This window comes from Talpa occidentalis, unplaced genomic scaffold, assembly GCF_014898055.3.
Source record: "Talpa occidentalis isolate TD23 unplaced genomic scaffold, MPIMG_talOcc4v2.1 talOcc4.16, whole genome shotgun sequence".
Classification (NCBI taxonomy): Eukaryota; Metazoa; Chordata; class Mammalia; order Eulipotyphla; family Talpidae; genus Talpa; species Talpa occidentalis.
The window spans coordinates 80,434,708-80,449,076 of record NW_023601653.1 but is presented as its reverse complement, the minus strand read 5'-3'; the positions used below and the strand labels follow the sequence as shown (position 1 = coordinate 80,449,076).

Sequence of the window (14,369 nt, the reverse complement as noted above, 5' to 3'; positions counted from 1 at the left end):
AACCCCCTGGCCTGGCCCCTGGGCTGTGCTATCCTGCACAGGTGGAGCTGCACCCTCGGGCCATGGTGCTGGCCCAGACAGGGACCTCAGGCACCTCCCAGGCCGCAGCCAGCAGGGAGGAGAGTTTGCAGGGAGAGCAAACACACTGCTCAGAGCAGCCCCTGCAAGAGGACTTCCAGTTCATCAGCAGAGAGAACAGCTGCTGGAAGTCATGATGAGGCCCAGGGGGGACGCGTCCCCAAGCCCGTTGTTACCCTGGCAATGAGGTTGGAGGATGAGGGGTGGGGGCTGCGGGGGCGCAGGGTCAGTCCTCACTATGTGTCTCATCTTTTGCAGAAGATGCCACTTCTGATGCCAGACGGAGAGGCAAACTCAAGATTCAGGCTTCCTGTAAGTCTCTCCCTCCCACCCTTGCCTTCAGCATGAGGGATAAACAAATGGGGATGTCCTGGCAGGGGGCGAGCACTCTCTGGGGGTGGACTTGGGCCCGGCTCTTGGTGACATGGAGGGGGCAGGGATTGGGATGGGACAAGCCTCAGAACAAACATGGGAACCAGACAGTGGGGAGAAAGGTGAAAGGTTTGTTAAGAATGACAGGACAAAAGATGAGATTAGGGATAAGGACATGGTCTATACAGTATGAATTCCTTCACGCTCCAGCACCGCCCTTGGCTCCCACCCCATATCACGATACCTTCTATCCAGTCTCTCCCTCATTTTCCAAGCCACTTCCCAAGACTTCCTCATGAGCAACCCATGGCAGCTAAACTGAGCCTAATTGCACGGCCCACACTGCGATCCTGCTCACTTGTTTCTTTTCCCTAAGGAAGACCCTCCAACATCTTCCCTCCTGACCCCTGCCTTCAAGGCCCAGCTTCTCTCTCAAAAGCTGCCTGTTTCTCCCCATACCCAGGACCACACCCTCCACAACCTTCCTATGAGAGGCCCCTGCCCTGCCCTCTTCCCAGAGACACCGTCAGTCCATGCAGGCCGCTACAACAGCCACCATGGCTTAGACTACGGAAATCTATTGTCACAGCCCCAGACGCTGAGCCTGAGGTCAGGGAGTCAGCGTGGTCGGGATGGGGGAAGACCCTCCTCTAGGCTGCAGACCCAACCTCTTGTAGCCTCACTTGGCTGAGACCAAGAGAGTGATCTCTCTGCTCTCCATTTCGAAGGGCCCTAATTCCATCCATGTGTGCCCCACCCAGTGCCCCACCCTACGGTCCACATAGGAATTGGGGCGTCAACAGATGTGTGTCCGCACAGATGTGTGTCTGGTACAGATCTTATCTCTGCTACTAGGGAAAGGTTTGTGCCGTGTCTCCTCTGTATGCTGCCACCCCGCACCTATCAGATATTTTATTGCTCTCGAATTATTTCAAAGAGAACAAAAAAACAGCTAAAATCAACAAATTGATGTGATTGTAGATGATCCTGCTGAGGATTTCCACAGTGGAATGAAACTTGTTCTACCCCAGGAGGCAAAAAACATTGACGCGAGGGCTGCTATGGCGAATAACCAGGTTATTGAAGCCTCCCCCAGGGGAATATTGGGTAAGTGTGCCTCCAGGCGAGCAGCAGCCCAGGGAAGTCTCTGGCTCCAGGCCTCCTCCGGGCCTTCTCCCTCAGAGAGAAGTCAGGGGTGAAGGGAGCCTTTGTGTTCACTCATCTGAACACAGAACAACCACTAGGGGCCCTTACTGCTCCCACATACAGACTTTCTCAAAAGTCAATTTTGCTGCCTTCGCCATACGTGATTTCCTCTCCGGTCCAGCTGCCTTCCTATGACAGAGAAGCGAGCCAGCTCGGAAAACCTTCTCAAACTTGGAATTGGGTACCAGAAGTATATCTGGGGGAGGGCGTAGGTGACATAGCGATATTAGATCCCTTTTAGGCTATTGATATCACTCTCTTCCAAAATTAGATTTCCTGAGCGGTATCAGAGACATTATTGCAAACCTACTTGGACTGCAGAAAAAAGAATAAAATAAAAGTGAGTACCAAAGAGGCAAAGCCTTTTAGGAACGGTAATACTCCGCACACACTGGCAGGGTGGGGGCTGGGCAAGATGGCCTCAACACCCTCACCCCCACAGGAGCCTGGGCCTGCCCCAGCATTCTCAAGCAGCACCTCTCCCTGCTGAGCTTCCCCACTTGTGCCTGCAAATGTCTCTGATCTCTAAACCTTCCCCCTCCATTCCTCCCGCCCCCGCTCTCCGAGGTCTGCTGCCAGATGGCTTCTGGGGTCTAAGCCCCCGGTGGCCCCCTGTGACCCTGCCTGTTTCTGTCCCTCATGGCGCTCCAAGGTGGGGCAGGAGGTTAAGTTTCCAGGCTCCTGGTGAGTCTAACCTTCATCCTCTATGCCCACGAAGCTCCTCCACTACAAGAGCATAAACCTGAAGCTGACGGGGGACAGTATGGAGCAGCGTGCGCCCTTCAAGACCCATCCCACGGCCACTTTCCTCTCTACAGACTGAAATTGGACAGGACTGCAGACACTCCGGCACTAGCATCTTGGTTCTGGATGAAATGAGATCTCCACACTTAAACCTCATTCCCTCAATTGAGCTAAAGCAATAAAATTGACTGTATTCACCTTACCATGTGCCTGTGCTCTGTGGGCTGGGCCCTAAAATGGGGGGCTGGCAGAGGGAAGAACCCTCCCAGGAGGGACACCAGGCAGGGGATGACCTGGCCAGGCCCTGGGCCAGCCACAGTCTGCCTGGGGGATGCAGCCTCTAATCATTTAATCACTTGAGCCACAGTCACGTGTGCTGAGTTTCTCCTGCCCCAAACTGCAGTCCAGCTCTGCTTGGCCCCTGATTCCTCACACGGGATCCTTAGCAACACTTACCCATGTCCAAACGCTAAATCATCCTACACAGCACCAGAATTTCTCATCCTGAAAATACTCAGTCTGAGCATTTGGTGTTAAAAGCACATTTGGTGTTAGAAGGCCCTTTACTGAAACAAGGGCCTTCTGCCTTCCCGTCAGGCTCCTATGCTGGCACAAGGGCAGTGGCTACTCAGATCAGATCAGTAAAATGAGCCATTGCAGGGACAATTGGCCTTGACTAAAACCAACTGAATTCATATCATTTTCATCGGAGTATCCTGCATCAGTGTTTCCCGACAGGATCCCCACAGCACTTTGCACAAAGGAGTTGGGGAAGCAACACTCAAGTTAGAGCATGGAGAACAGTCAGCTCTCCTGCCCGTCCTCTCTCCTGGCCACCAAAGGGGTCTGCTCCTGACACCCCCACCGTCATTGAACCCTGGCTTTCCTCCCCATTCCATTCCATTCCCTCCCATTCTGCCCTGGGGTGGGGACACTCAAACCACACTCTGTTTACGGAAATGAAGGAGTACCCCCTCCTGCTCGCTCCTTCCCAACACACCCCATCCATGTCCAGGGACACTGCCCAGGAAACATGGAGACCTGCAGGGAAAGGCCCCTCTGGGCACAGGCCATTGTCAACGCTGGCTAAACAGAGTATTTCATTCCCCAGGGGATGCCACCTGTTATGGTTGAATTGTGCCCCTCAAAAAGACACATTGAAGTCCTAGGCCCCATTACTTCAGAATATGACCTTATTTGAATATTGGATCATGCAGATGGAGTTATGTAAGGTCACATTGGAGTAGAATGGGCTCCTAACCCAAAATAACTGCTCCCCTTACAGGAAGAGAGAAATTTGGGCACAGAAACACAGAGATCAAACATTGTATTAATCCATACAAGACAACATAACCCTTGTTTCTCACAGCTTGCATGGCCTACCCTGCATACTCTTCATCTTGAGCTTAATATTAAAATGACCCATGACCTGCAACCACTCTACTTGCTGAACCTTGTGACACTGTGACATGTGGCAGTGGAAGAAGAGACTGCAGAGATGCATCTGTAAGTCCAGGACTGTCTGCAAACAGCAAAAGACAGAGGGAAGCACACAAGAGAATTCTGGCGGTTTTCATAGGGAACCAGCCCTGATAATACCTTGATTTTGGAATTGTAATGTAAGAAATATAAGAAAATAAACTTGGGCTATTTTATCATCACGGTTCAAGATACTTCATTTGGCAATCCTGGGAAACTGATACATATACACCCACAACCAAACTATTCTCTCATTAGGATTCTCCTACGCACAGTTTATGTGGGCTCAGGAACTACCCTTATTTTTTCCCACTTTTATTGAAACGTAACTGCCTTATAACAGTGCTAGAGGAGTGGAAATACTGGATGAGCCCCCAGGAGAGTGAGGAGACAAGGTCTACTACATTCCTGAAGATCTGAAGTGTAGTAAGAGAGCGGGCAGAGGTGGGGAGGGCCTGAGGGGCCGGAGAATCCAGCTGCGGGACAGCACAGGGCATAGGTGTGCAAGCACCTGTGATTCTCTATCTTTCTGCCCATCGTTCTGTCCTGGGGCTAATCCTGCGTTTTCTGATGTTTGGTCCTTTCTCCCAAGGCACCTGCACACACATCCCCCATGCAGCCCTGCAACTCTTTCATTTTTTCTTTGCAAACTTTATTTATATCAATAGCCTTAGCTAATGATTTGTGCTGAGATATCATTCCTTTAAACTTTAGATTAGCATTCTGCTATTAAAATTTTGCAATGAAACTTTTGTCCAACATTTTGACTTTCTTTCTGGGGTACCTTTCTTTACCTGTAGCTTTTCTAGTTATTTCTACAAAGGGACAGTCTCACCATAACCTCAATACCACCATTTCAACCAGGATTAGCATTGGTGACACTATTGGCATCTCATTTCCATTTACCCCAGGCCTCATTTAAATGTTGCCAGTTGTCCTCATCTCATACTGTACCGATGGAAAGACAGGCCAAGCCATAACAGGCATAGCAGCTAGCTGATAAAGTCTCCCAGACTATCACTGATGTCAAGCATTTCCACTTCTGAAAACTACAGGACAGTCCTATAGAAGAGCCCCCAATCTGGGTTCCCCTTATGCATCCTAATGAGTAGACTCGGGTTCAGCATTTGGGGCAGGAACGTCAAGAAGTGACATGTTCTTCCCACTGCAGACTATAGAGTGATAACAAAGTTTTGATGTGTCCCATTATTGGGATGTTAACACTCATCACTGATGAACATGATATCTTCCTGGGTCTCCACTGTGGAGTTACTCATTTTCCTCTTTGTAATTAGCAAATATTTTTGGAAGGTACTTTGAGACTATGCAAATACCCTGTTTGTCTTCTTACTTGCTCCTCATTGGCATTTACTGATGTTTCTTGGCTGAATTCTTTATTACTTTGATGACTACAGATACTCATTTTCTAGCCAACCATCTCTGCTTCATTCATGAGCTGCCATTCTGCTGAAAGGAAAACCTCCAGGGCTCCCTTTTATTTATTCTTGGACTTACAACAATATGGACTCTGACTATTTAGTAAATGAATTAAAATACAGTACATGTCCTTAGTTTTGCTTTGCCAGCTGTGTCTTTCACCTGTCACTATGGACACTGTGCCAGCCTCTTCTTCCCTCAGTATGGCTTAAGTTTCACTGGACTTACAGATGTTCCTCATAGAACGTTTGATTTGCAGTTTCAGCGTTAAGACATTGCTAGTGTAACTCCACTGTTCCTCCTCACATTTGGGTTGGTGTTATTGTTTTTCACTGCTAATTTGTGTACAATTGATTTAGAATATCATCCATATCTTAAATTAAAAATCCCCTATGGCAGGAAAACAACTACAAACCCAGAAATGAACCTACTTTAAAAAACTATTTTTGTCCGCATTTGGTTAAGTGGGGGTTGAGGCTTAGCCTAACCTTCCACCTAGATAGACATGCTGTCTGCACACAGAGTAATTGGTCCCATAGGTACCACCCATGGCCAGGACTGCATCCCATGCACAGGGAGAGCCTGGATGTAGAAGGAGGCCCAAGACTGTAGGAGACACCAAAGGGAGAGCAGCAAACCATACTTTCAATTGTTTCCCAAGTCAAACTTACCTCTGTCTCTTTATTTTTCCTGTTTTAAGTAATCAATTGGTTTCAGAGTTAAGACATTGCTAGAGTAACTCTACTGTTCCTCCTCACATTTGGGTTGGTGTTATTGTTTTTTACTGCTAAATTGTGTACAATTGATTTAGAGTATCATTCATCTCTTCAATTAAAATTGCCAACCCCCCTATGGCAGGAAAACAACTACAAACCCAGAAATGAACCTACTTGAAAAAGTATTTTTGTCCTCATTTGGTTGAGTGGGAGGTTGAGGTTTAGCCTAACCTTCCGCCTAGATAGACATGCTGTCTGCACGCAGAGTAATCAGTCCCATAGATAGTGCCCCAAGGTCCTTCTCTGGGCTCCCCCAATTTCCATGTTGGAGTAAACAAACAGAACCACACTGGTGACTTCCGAGACCCGGCACTTCGCTAGACATAGATGGATACAGAGAAGACACCCAGGGTGCACCTTGCAAACTGCAGGGGCTGGGGTGCAAGGTGAGGATACCGGGCTTGAGCCTGGGGATGTAACAGCTGGAGCCTGAATGGAGGCACAACAGGGAGGATCACCTGCGTCTCCTTAAGCGTAGAAACTACCACTCAGAATGGAGGACGGGCCATTCAAAACGCCTGCCACTCCAGGGCTAAAACCAAAACAACAAATGAATATTTGCATAAACTGGAATTCAAGCACAGGGTAAACACACAGGATAAGGTTCTGTGCCAGAAAAGAAAGAGAACAGCTCTCAGCCTGTGACCCCAAGTCAACTTCCACCCATGGCCAGGGCTGCATCCCATGCGCAGGGAGAGCCTTGATGTAGAAGGAGGCCCAGGACTGTAGAAGACACCAAAGGGAGAGCAGCGGAGAGGACGGGGTCAGCATGGAACCCACCACACAGGTCTGGCCCCACTTCCCTGTCGGAAGCCAAATCCCTGCGGCCCACTGGAGGGGACCCTCTGGGGCTCAGGCCTTTTTTATTCCTTCTACCCCAGAAGGTACCGTTCTCTAATTAGCTCAATGGGTGCAAACCAACAGCCTGAAAATCTATCCTGATTGCAACCCATAAAAACTAAAAAGAAGACAGGAAAACATACTAGAAATGCCGGCACCGAAAAACCCTGAGGGAGGTTTCAGTGCAGCAGGAATGTAGAAGATAGCGCAAGGTAACAGTTACAGCAACACAGTCGGGCTCAAAATAATGGCAGAGGCTAGAAAAGAGGGAAAGAAAAGACAACTCAACGGCCATTGGAAGGAACAGAGCAGAGACTTGCTATCGCCAAATTAAAAACTACACTTGAGGGCTTTCTCAGAGAGAGAGGAGCAGTGCAGAGAACTAATGAGCTTAAAACACAGTCTGAGAGAACACACAAGTAGAAAAACATAGAGAAAAAAATAGGCTTTTAAAGATGAAAACCAAGAGGAAGTGCGTCCACAGCATGGGGTCCCAGAAGGAGAAGAGGGAGGGGAAGGCCCAGAAAAAATATCTAGAGAAATAACTGCTGAAAACCATCTCAACAAGGAAAAAACCCACGTCATGATCCTGAGAGGCTCAAAGAAAGTAAATGAGAAAGACGTCCACCAACACGCCTTATGTGAAACAGCCGGACAAGAACATCAAGAGAAAAGGGGGAAACCAATAAGAGAACATCAGTCAGATTGTCAACAGACTTTTCAGTGGAAACACTACAAGCACAAAGGGATTGGCAGGAGACAGGGAAGTGATTAAAGAAAAGAGTTCTGGCTCAGAATCCTCTAACCTGCAAGCTTAGCAGGTTAAAGATGAAAACATCAAGATGAAGGAAGTGTAAAACACTTCACCTAAAAAGTAAAGAATTTCTCAACACCAAGCCATGCACGAAAGAAGTCTTTTTTTTTTTAAAGATTTATTTATTTATTTATACATGCACTGGGTACAGTCAGAAGCGCGGGAGGGTGAGAGAATTCACCAGAGCCAGAGCGGGGAGCAGAGCAGGCAGACTGACGAAGTACACTGCTGAGGGGAGCAGCGGGCGCAGCAGGAGAGGTCTGCCACACCATGTGGGACCCTCCCCCGTGGCAGGGGATCAAACAGGTGCTGCAGAGGCTGAGGGCAGCCTCCCAGCCCAGCTCTCAACCGCTGCCACCAGGGGAGGCCCAGTAAAGAAGTCTTAAAGCGATTATTATACTGTAACAGTACAAGGACTACAGGGGGCAACAGACACCTAAACCACTGACAACGGAGAAGACACTGGAGGAGTCACACAAAGAACCTTTCATACCGTGGCCTCCAACAAAAATCAATAGAAGTAACACATGACACAATGGGAGTAGAACCTGAACAAGACATACAAGGAAGATCCCACACAACAAAGGCAAACCAAAATATACATATGTATGGAACAATACAGAATTAAATAACAATGAGCACTTATGTCTCAACAACCACCTCAAATATAAACATCTTGAATTCACCCATCAAAAGATGTAGCGAGAAATATACCACACAAGATAATAATAAATGATGACAGTGACAGGATTATACTCCACTGACTAAGTAGGAAGGCACAGATTCATGGTATAAATAAATGGGGAGAAGAGAAAAGTTTTCCATACCACAGATTAGGAGCTGGTGAATGTAGGAAAAATGATTGAACCAGAAAATGACTCTTAGCAACTAAAACAGAAATAAACAATTCAAGCGATAAAACATCCAGAAGTGAAAATGCCGTGTGACCACGGAGAGACTAAACAACCGTGACAACTGTGATGATGTGCCTTGGGTTGTTGTCAGAGGGGATGGCAGAGGGACAGGCGGCCCGGGTGTCCATGGTGATAAGGCGTCACTGGTGAATCAGTCAATACCCAGATTCAAATCAGCTTAAGGTTCTTGTGAGAACATCCTTGTGTGCGCACATACAAAATTCAATGTGAAAAAATGTTCCTTAGAAAGATTAAAGTGGGGGCCTCGCTGGTGCCACAGGAGGTTGACTGCAGAACCTGTGAAGCTGTGAAGCTGTCTGCAGCCTCTGCAGTGCCGGTTTGATCCCAGCCGGCCTCCGAGCAACCCACATGTCTCCCCCGCTGCTCCCCGCTGCAGTGTATTTCAGTCAGTCTGCCTGTTCTGTTCCCCAGTCTGTCTCTGGTGAGTCCTCTCAACCTCCAGGCATCCGGCCTGTACCCCGGCTCTTGTATAAATAAAATAAATCTTAAAATAAAAAGGTTAAAGTGAAATGATGGGCAGAGCCCACAAGGAACTGTGCAAATGCATTTAAAAAAAAAAGACAAGAAAGAGCATTTCTATGCTTAAAGTGTGAAATCCACAACAAAAACAAAAAAAAACTTCATGACACAGTATTTCTGCACCTCAAAAAAAAAAAAAATCACCGAAAATTCAGGGATGCAAGATTGCCCCGGGACAAGCTGGTGACCAAAGACGGAGCTGAGCACAGGGACACAGGCACACACCCCCTGGCCCGCAGCTGATGCCTCAGCCCACCTCTGGGTGCCCGCACCTCTGACCCTTGTCCTCACTTGTACCCAGAATTTGAGGAACACAGCACACTCCTCCCTCGCTCCAGACCTCACCGCCTGAGAGCGTGACCTGAGGTTTCCCTCTTCTCCCCTGAATCCCTAAACGAACTCACACCTTCTATTTGTCCCCTTCTAGATCCTCTCTGCTACCGGTCACATTTATATAACATTCTTAGCCTTAACTTATTACCAGTTTTGGACTGAGAGCTCCGTGAGGATAGCAAGCCTCTCACACCAATGTCCCTGATTCCAGAAGGACTGGCGCCCTGCCCCCGGCCTTCGTCTGAATCACCTCTGCTCCTGCCTGAGCAGTGTCCTCACGTAGCTTTCCTTGAAAGTGGCTCACCCCCTGAAACATGTCTCTAGGCCTCTTCCTTCCTACCTAGGCTCCCTGACAGCCAAACAGAGCAATACCACCCTCTCCCGAGCCAAACAGTCCCCTACTGACCTGGTCAGGCCCACCGGGAGAGCCAACCGTGACGCACAGACAAAGGGAAGAAAAGCCCGTCGTTAGCGTGGTTGGGGGCTCCACTGCCGGAGGCCAGGAGGCACGCTCAGAGGGCCTTAGTAAAGAGCTTCTATATGGAAAAATAAACACTTTTCAGGGGCAGGGAAGAACTTCCACCAGCATATGCCATCACCATCCCTGAAAACCAAGCAGCGGCAGGAGGAGACGTCCTTCCTGAGACCAGACAGGACATGAGGCTAGGGAGCCAGCCCCCTGCAGAAGCTGCAGGACAGAGGAACACACACTCCCACAACGTGCTTGGTTGATTTTCTGGCTGCACAACATTTCCCTTCTCCTGGCAGCTCCAACAACATCATGTTTACCTCCTGGGTGCTGTGAGTGGGCCCAGGTCACTCACTGGGTGCTCTGCTCAGAGGCTCTGGCAGCTGCAATGAAGGGACAGTGGAGACTGAGGTCACCTCCAGGCACAACCACAAGCTCAGGAACAGGGTTGTGGGAGGATCCAGGTCACTGTAGGCTGCCAGGATGGGGACCCTCTCACCGCAGGGCAGGCCCGCCTAGTCCTTCCTGTCTGGCCCTCTCCACAGAGCACCTCATAACAGCGGAGGAAACACACTATGAGATCCCCCCAAGTGAGAGAGACACAGTGTGTGTGTGTGTATGTGTGTGTGTGTGTGTGCGTGTGTGTATGCAAGACAGAAGTCACATTCTTTCATGATCTCTTCATAATCTCAGACAGGCATCACTTTCACCATTTTCTATGGGTCAGAAGCAAACTACTAGGTCACCTCACGTTTCAGCAGAGGGAATTCTATAGGGACATGAAAGCCAGGAGGGGGAATCAGTTCAGATCATTGGGCACCATCTGAGCATCTACAGACCACACGGGCCAAGCTGGAGGGAGCAGGAGGAACAGGGGCCTCCCGCTCTGTCTTGCCATCGGGTCACGTCTCACCACGCGCCCACAGGCCGGTCAGGACTAGGAGCTGGAGCACAAGGGAGTCAGGTGCTTGATCCGCAAAGGTCATCCTCAGACCATGCAGGGATGGAAGGAAACACAGGGGCGCAGAGAATGGACAGCAGGTAGTCAGGACTGAGGAATGACAAGACTAGCAATAGACAATCGTGGAATCATATTCCCTGGAAGACAAGACACCACAGAGGACAAGCCGCTCACTCAGACCATGGAGTGGCCTCTTTCCTTTCATATTCCTGCCCAGTTCAAACAAAGGACCCATATTTAGAGCAACAGTGAGCTTGAGCATTTCTGCTCCTCACCACCGGCTGTCACTGCCCGCCAGGCTCATCCCTGAGGCTGGGGAGGGCACGGCAGAGGGAGAGGGCTGAGCAGGGACATCAGCCCTTGTTCTGACAGCTCTAGTGTTAAAATTGAAACACTAAAAATTCTAAATATCGCTTAAAATAAATGTGCATAAATCATTTTTGCTCAAGTTGCCTTTTGTACTGAGCCCTGGAGACTATTAGGATCACATCTACTCTCCCTAGGTCCACACACAGAAACCCTCCCGCAGACTCCCCCCGGCCCCATGAAGCACAAAGACCTGAGGAACTCCGTTCCTGTGTGGCCTCCCAGGAAAGGACTTCTTACTCGGGACAAATCTTCAAGTCCCTGAAATGAGCTCTGAGGAGGCCGAGGTGAGAGGCAGGCATGCGATCTCCTAGGCCCCTCACCTCCGGGAAAAGCACCAAGGCAGAAAATTCTACCAATACCCTCCAGAGACACATTCCAAAATCCTTCAACAAAAGTCCCTCTGCTTCCTGACCCCGAGAGCCCAAAGATAGGAACCCAAAGGGCAAGTGGGGTGGGGAAGGAGGAACAAGGAAAGGGAATGCTGAAGGGCAGAGGTGAAGCCCCCGACAGGCCCAGTCCTCGGCCAGCCCGAGCACGCCCTGTGGACTTATCAGGAGACCTCAGGGGAAGAGGGCAGAGGGCACAAGGTCACTCGTGTCAACGTGGTTCCTATTGGCCCTTGATCTCCTTAAAAGGGGCCCAGTGGTCAGCCTGGACAGTATCCTGGACCCTCTGCGGATTCTCTGGCTGCGTCACACCATCCCTCAGCATGAGAGTCCTCGCTCTGCTGTTCCTGGCGGCTCTGGCTGGCACCCTGGTTCTGGCTGGTGAGTGTGGCCTTCCCTGCACCCCCCGCTCTTCCATCTCGCCTGAGCTCTGCCCTCCCCTCTCCCTCCCCCTGTGCCCTTCTGCTCCCTCTACCTCCCCCAGCTTCTGCCCTGGCTCCTGCTCCTGCACATCTTGCCTCCTCACCCCACTGAACAGGAGGGACCCCTGCCTCTCAGGCTGTCCGAGCTCCCCTCCACACAGCACCTCTCACCATGGCTGCAGCCTCGCGGCTCCCTCAGGAGCTCTGGGCCCCCGGGCACTCGGGCCATGTTCCCTCCAGGCAGCAGCGGGGGCTGCAGAAGGACACAGTCTGGGACCCACAGGCCAGGCCCAGCGCAGCCTGTGGCGGAGACTCTCGGGCCCTTCCTGCAGCACAAGGCGCTGCTCCCCTCACATCAATGTTTCCTTATTATTCTTCCATCTGCAAAGAGCTTTTCCTTCCCCTTTCCTCTTCCCCCACCAGCATGGGGTGCCCTAGTCAGTGGGTTCACATCTGTCATTTCTCAGCTTAGCTATTGATGAGCCAAAGAGCATTGCATGCACTTGTAACAGAACCACTGAGACCTTGGTTTCTCTTTGCAAACAGTCACTGTGCTTTTGCTCGCAGCTCTCAGGGCAGGTTCTTCAGCGCTGAAGTGCCTGATTAGAGAGAGCTTTGCATAAATGTGTTGAACAATAAAGGGAATGAGGGCTGAGGCCCTGTCCCAGAACCTCCCTGGCCTGGCCCCCGGGCTGCGGTGTCCTGCACAGGTGGAGCTGCACCCTCTGGCCATGGCGCTGGCCCAGACAGGGACCTCAGGCACCTCCCAGGCCGCAGCCAGCAGGGAGGAGAGTTTGCAGGGAGAGCAAACACACTGCTCAGAGCAGCCCCTGCAGGAGGACTTCCAGTTCATCAGCAGAGAGAACAGCTGCTGGAAGTCATGATGAGGCCCAGGGGGGGACGCGTCCCCAAGCCTGTTGTTACCCTGTCAACGAGGATGGAGGATGAGGGGTGGGGGCTGAGGGGGCGCAGGGTCAGTCCTCACTGTGTGTCTCATCTTTTGCAGAAGATGCCACTTCTGATGCCAGACGGAGAGGCAAACTCAAGATTCAGGCTTCCTGTAAGTCTCTCCCTCCCACCCTTGCCTTCAGCATGAGGGATAAACAAATGGGGATGTCATGGCAGGGGGCGAGCACTCTCGGGCTGTGGACTTGGGCCTGGCTCTTGGTGACATGGAGGGGGCAGGGATTGGGATGGGACAAGCCTCAGAACAAACATGGGAACCAGACAGTGGGGAGAAAGGTGAAAGGTTTGTTAAGAATGACAGGACAACAGATGAGATTAGGGATAAGGACATGGTCTATACAGTATGAATTCCTTCACCCTCCAGCACCTCCCTTGGCTCCCACCCCATATCACGATACCTTCTATCCAGTCTCTCCCTCATTTTCCAAGCCACTTCCCAAGACTTCCTCATGAGCAACCCATGGCAGCTAAACTGAGCCTAATTGCACGGCCCACACTGCGATCCTGCTCACTTGTTTCTTTTCCCTAAGGAAGCCCCTTCAGCATCTTCCCTCCTGACCCCTGCCTTCAAGGCCCAGCTTCTCTCTCAAAAGCTGCCTGTTTCTCCCCATACCCGGGGCCACACCCTCCACAACCTTCCTATGAGAGGCCCCTGCCCTGCCCTCTTCCCAGAGACACCGTCAGTCCATGCAGGCCGCTACAACAGCCACCATGGCTTAGACTACGGAAATCTATTGTCACAGCTATGGACGCTGGAGTCTGAGGTCAGGGAGTCAGCGTGGTTGGGACGGGGGAGGACCCTCCTCTAGGCTGCAGACGCCAACCTCTTGTAGCCCCACTTGGCTGAAAGACCAGCAGAGGGATCTCTCTGCTTTCCGTTTCGAAGGGCCCTAATTCCATCCATGGGTGCCCCACCCAATGACCTGAGCTCCCATACTCCCACTTCCTCACGCTATCACTCTGGGGTTATACGGTCCACATAGGAATTGGGGCGTCAACAGATGTGTGTCCGCACAGCTGGTACAGATCTTATCTCTGCTACTAGGGAAAGGTTTGTGCCGTGTCTCCTCTGTATGTTGCCACCCCGCACCTATCAGATATTTTATTGCTCTCGAATTATTTCAAAGAGAACAAAAAAAACTGCTAAAATCAACAAATTGATGTGATTGTAGATGATCCTGCTGAGGATTTCCACAGTGGAATGAAACTTGTTCTACCCCAGGAGCCAAAAAACATTGACGCGAGGGCTGCTATGGCGAATAA

The 14,369-nt window shown here is 50.5% G+C and overlaps 1 long non-coding RNA gene across 1 annotated transcript; it reads left to right on the top strand.

Moving 5' to 3' along the window:
* Positions 1-339: 339 nt before the first annotated feature.
* LOC119248428 (uncharacterized) lies at positions 340-2,507 on the top strand. The gene is made up of 4 exons (XR_005125929.2): positions 340-390; positions 1,432-1,557; positions 1,928-1,996; positions 2,375-2,507. It is a non-coding gene; the product is annotated as an uncharacterized LOC119248428 (long non-coding RNA).
* Positions 2,508-14,369: the final 11,862 nt, after the last annotated feature.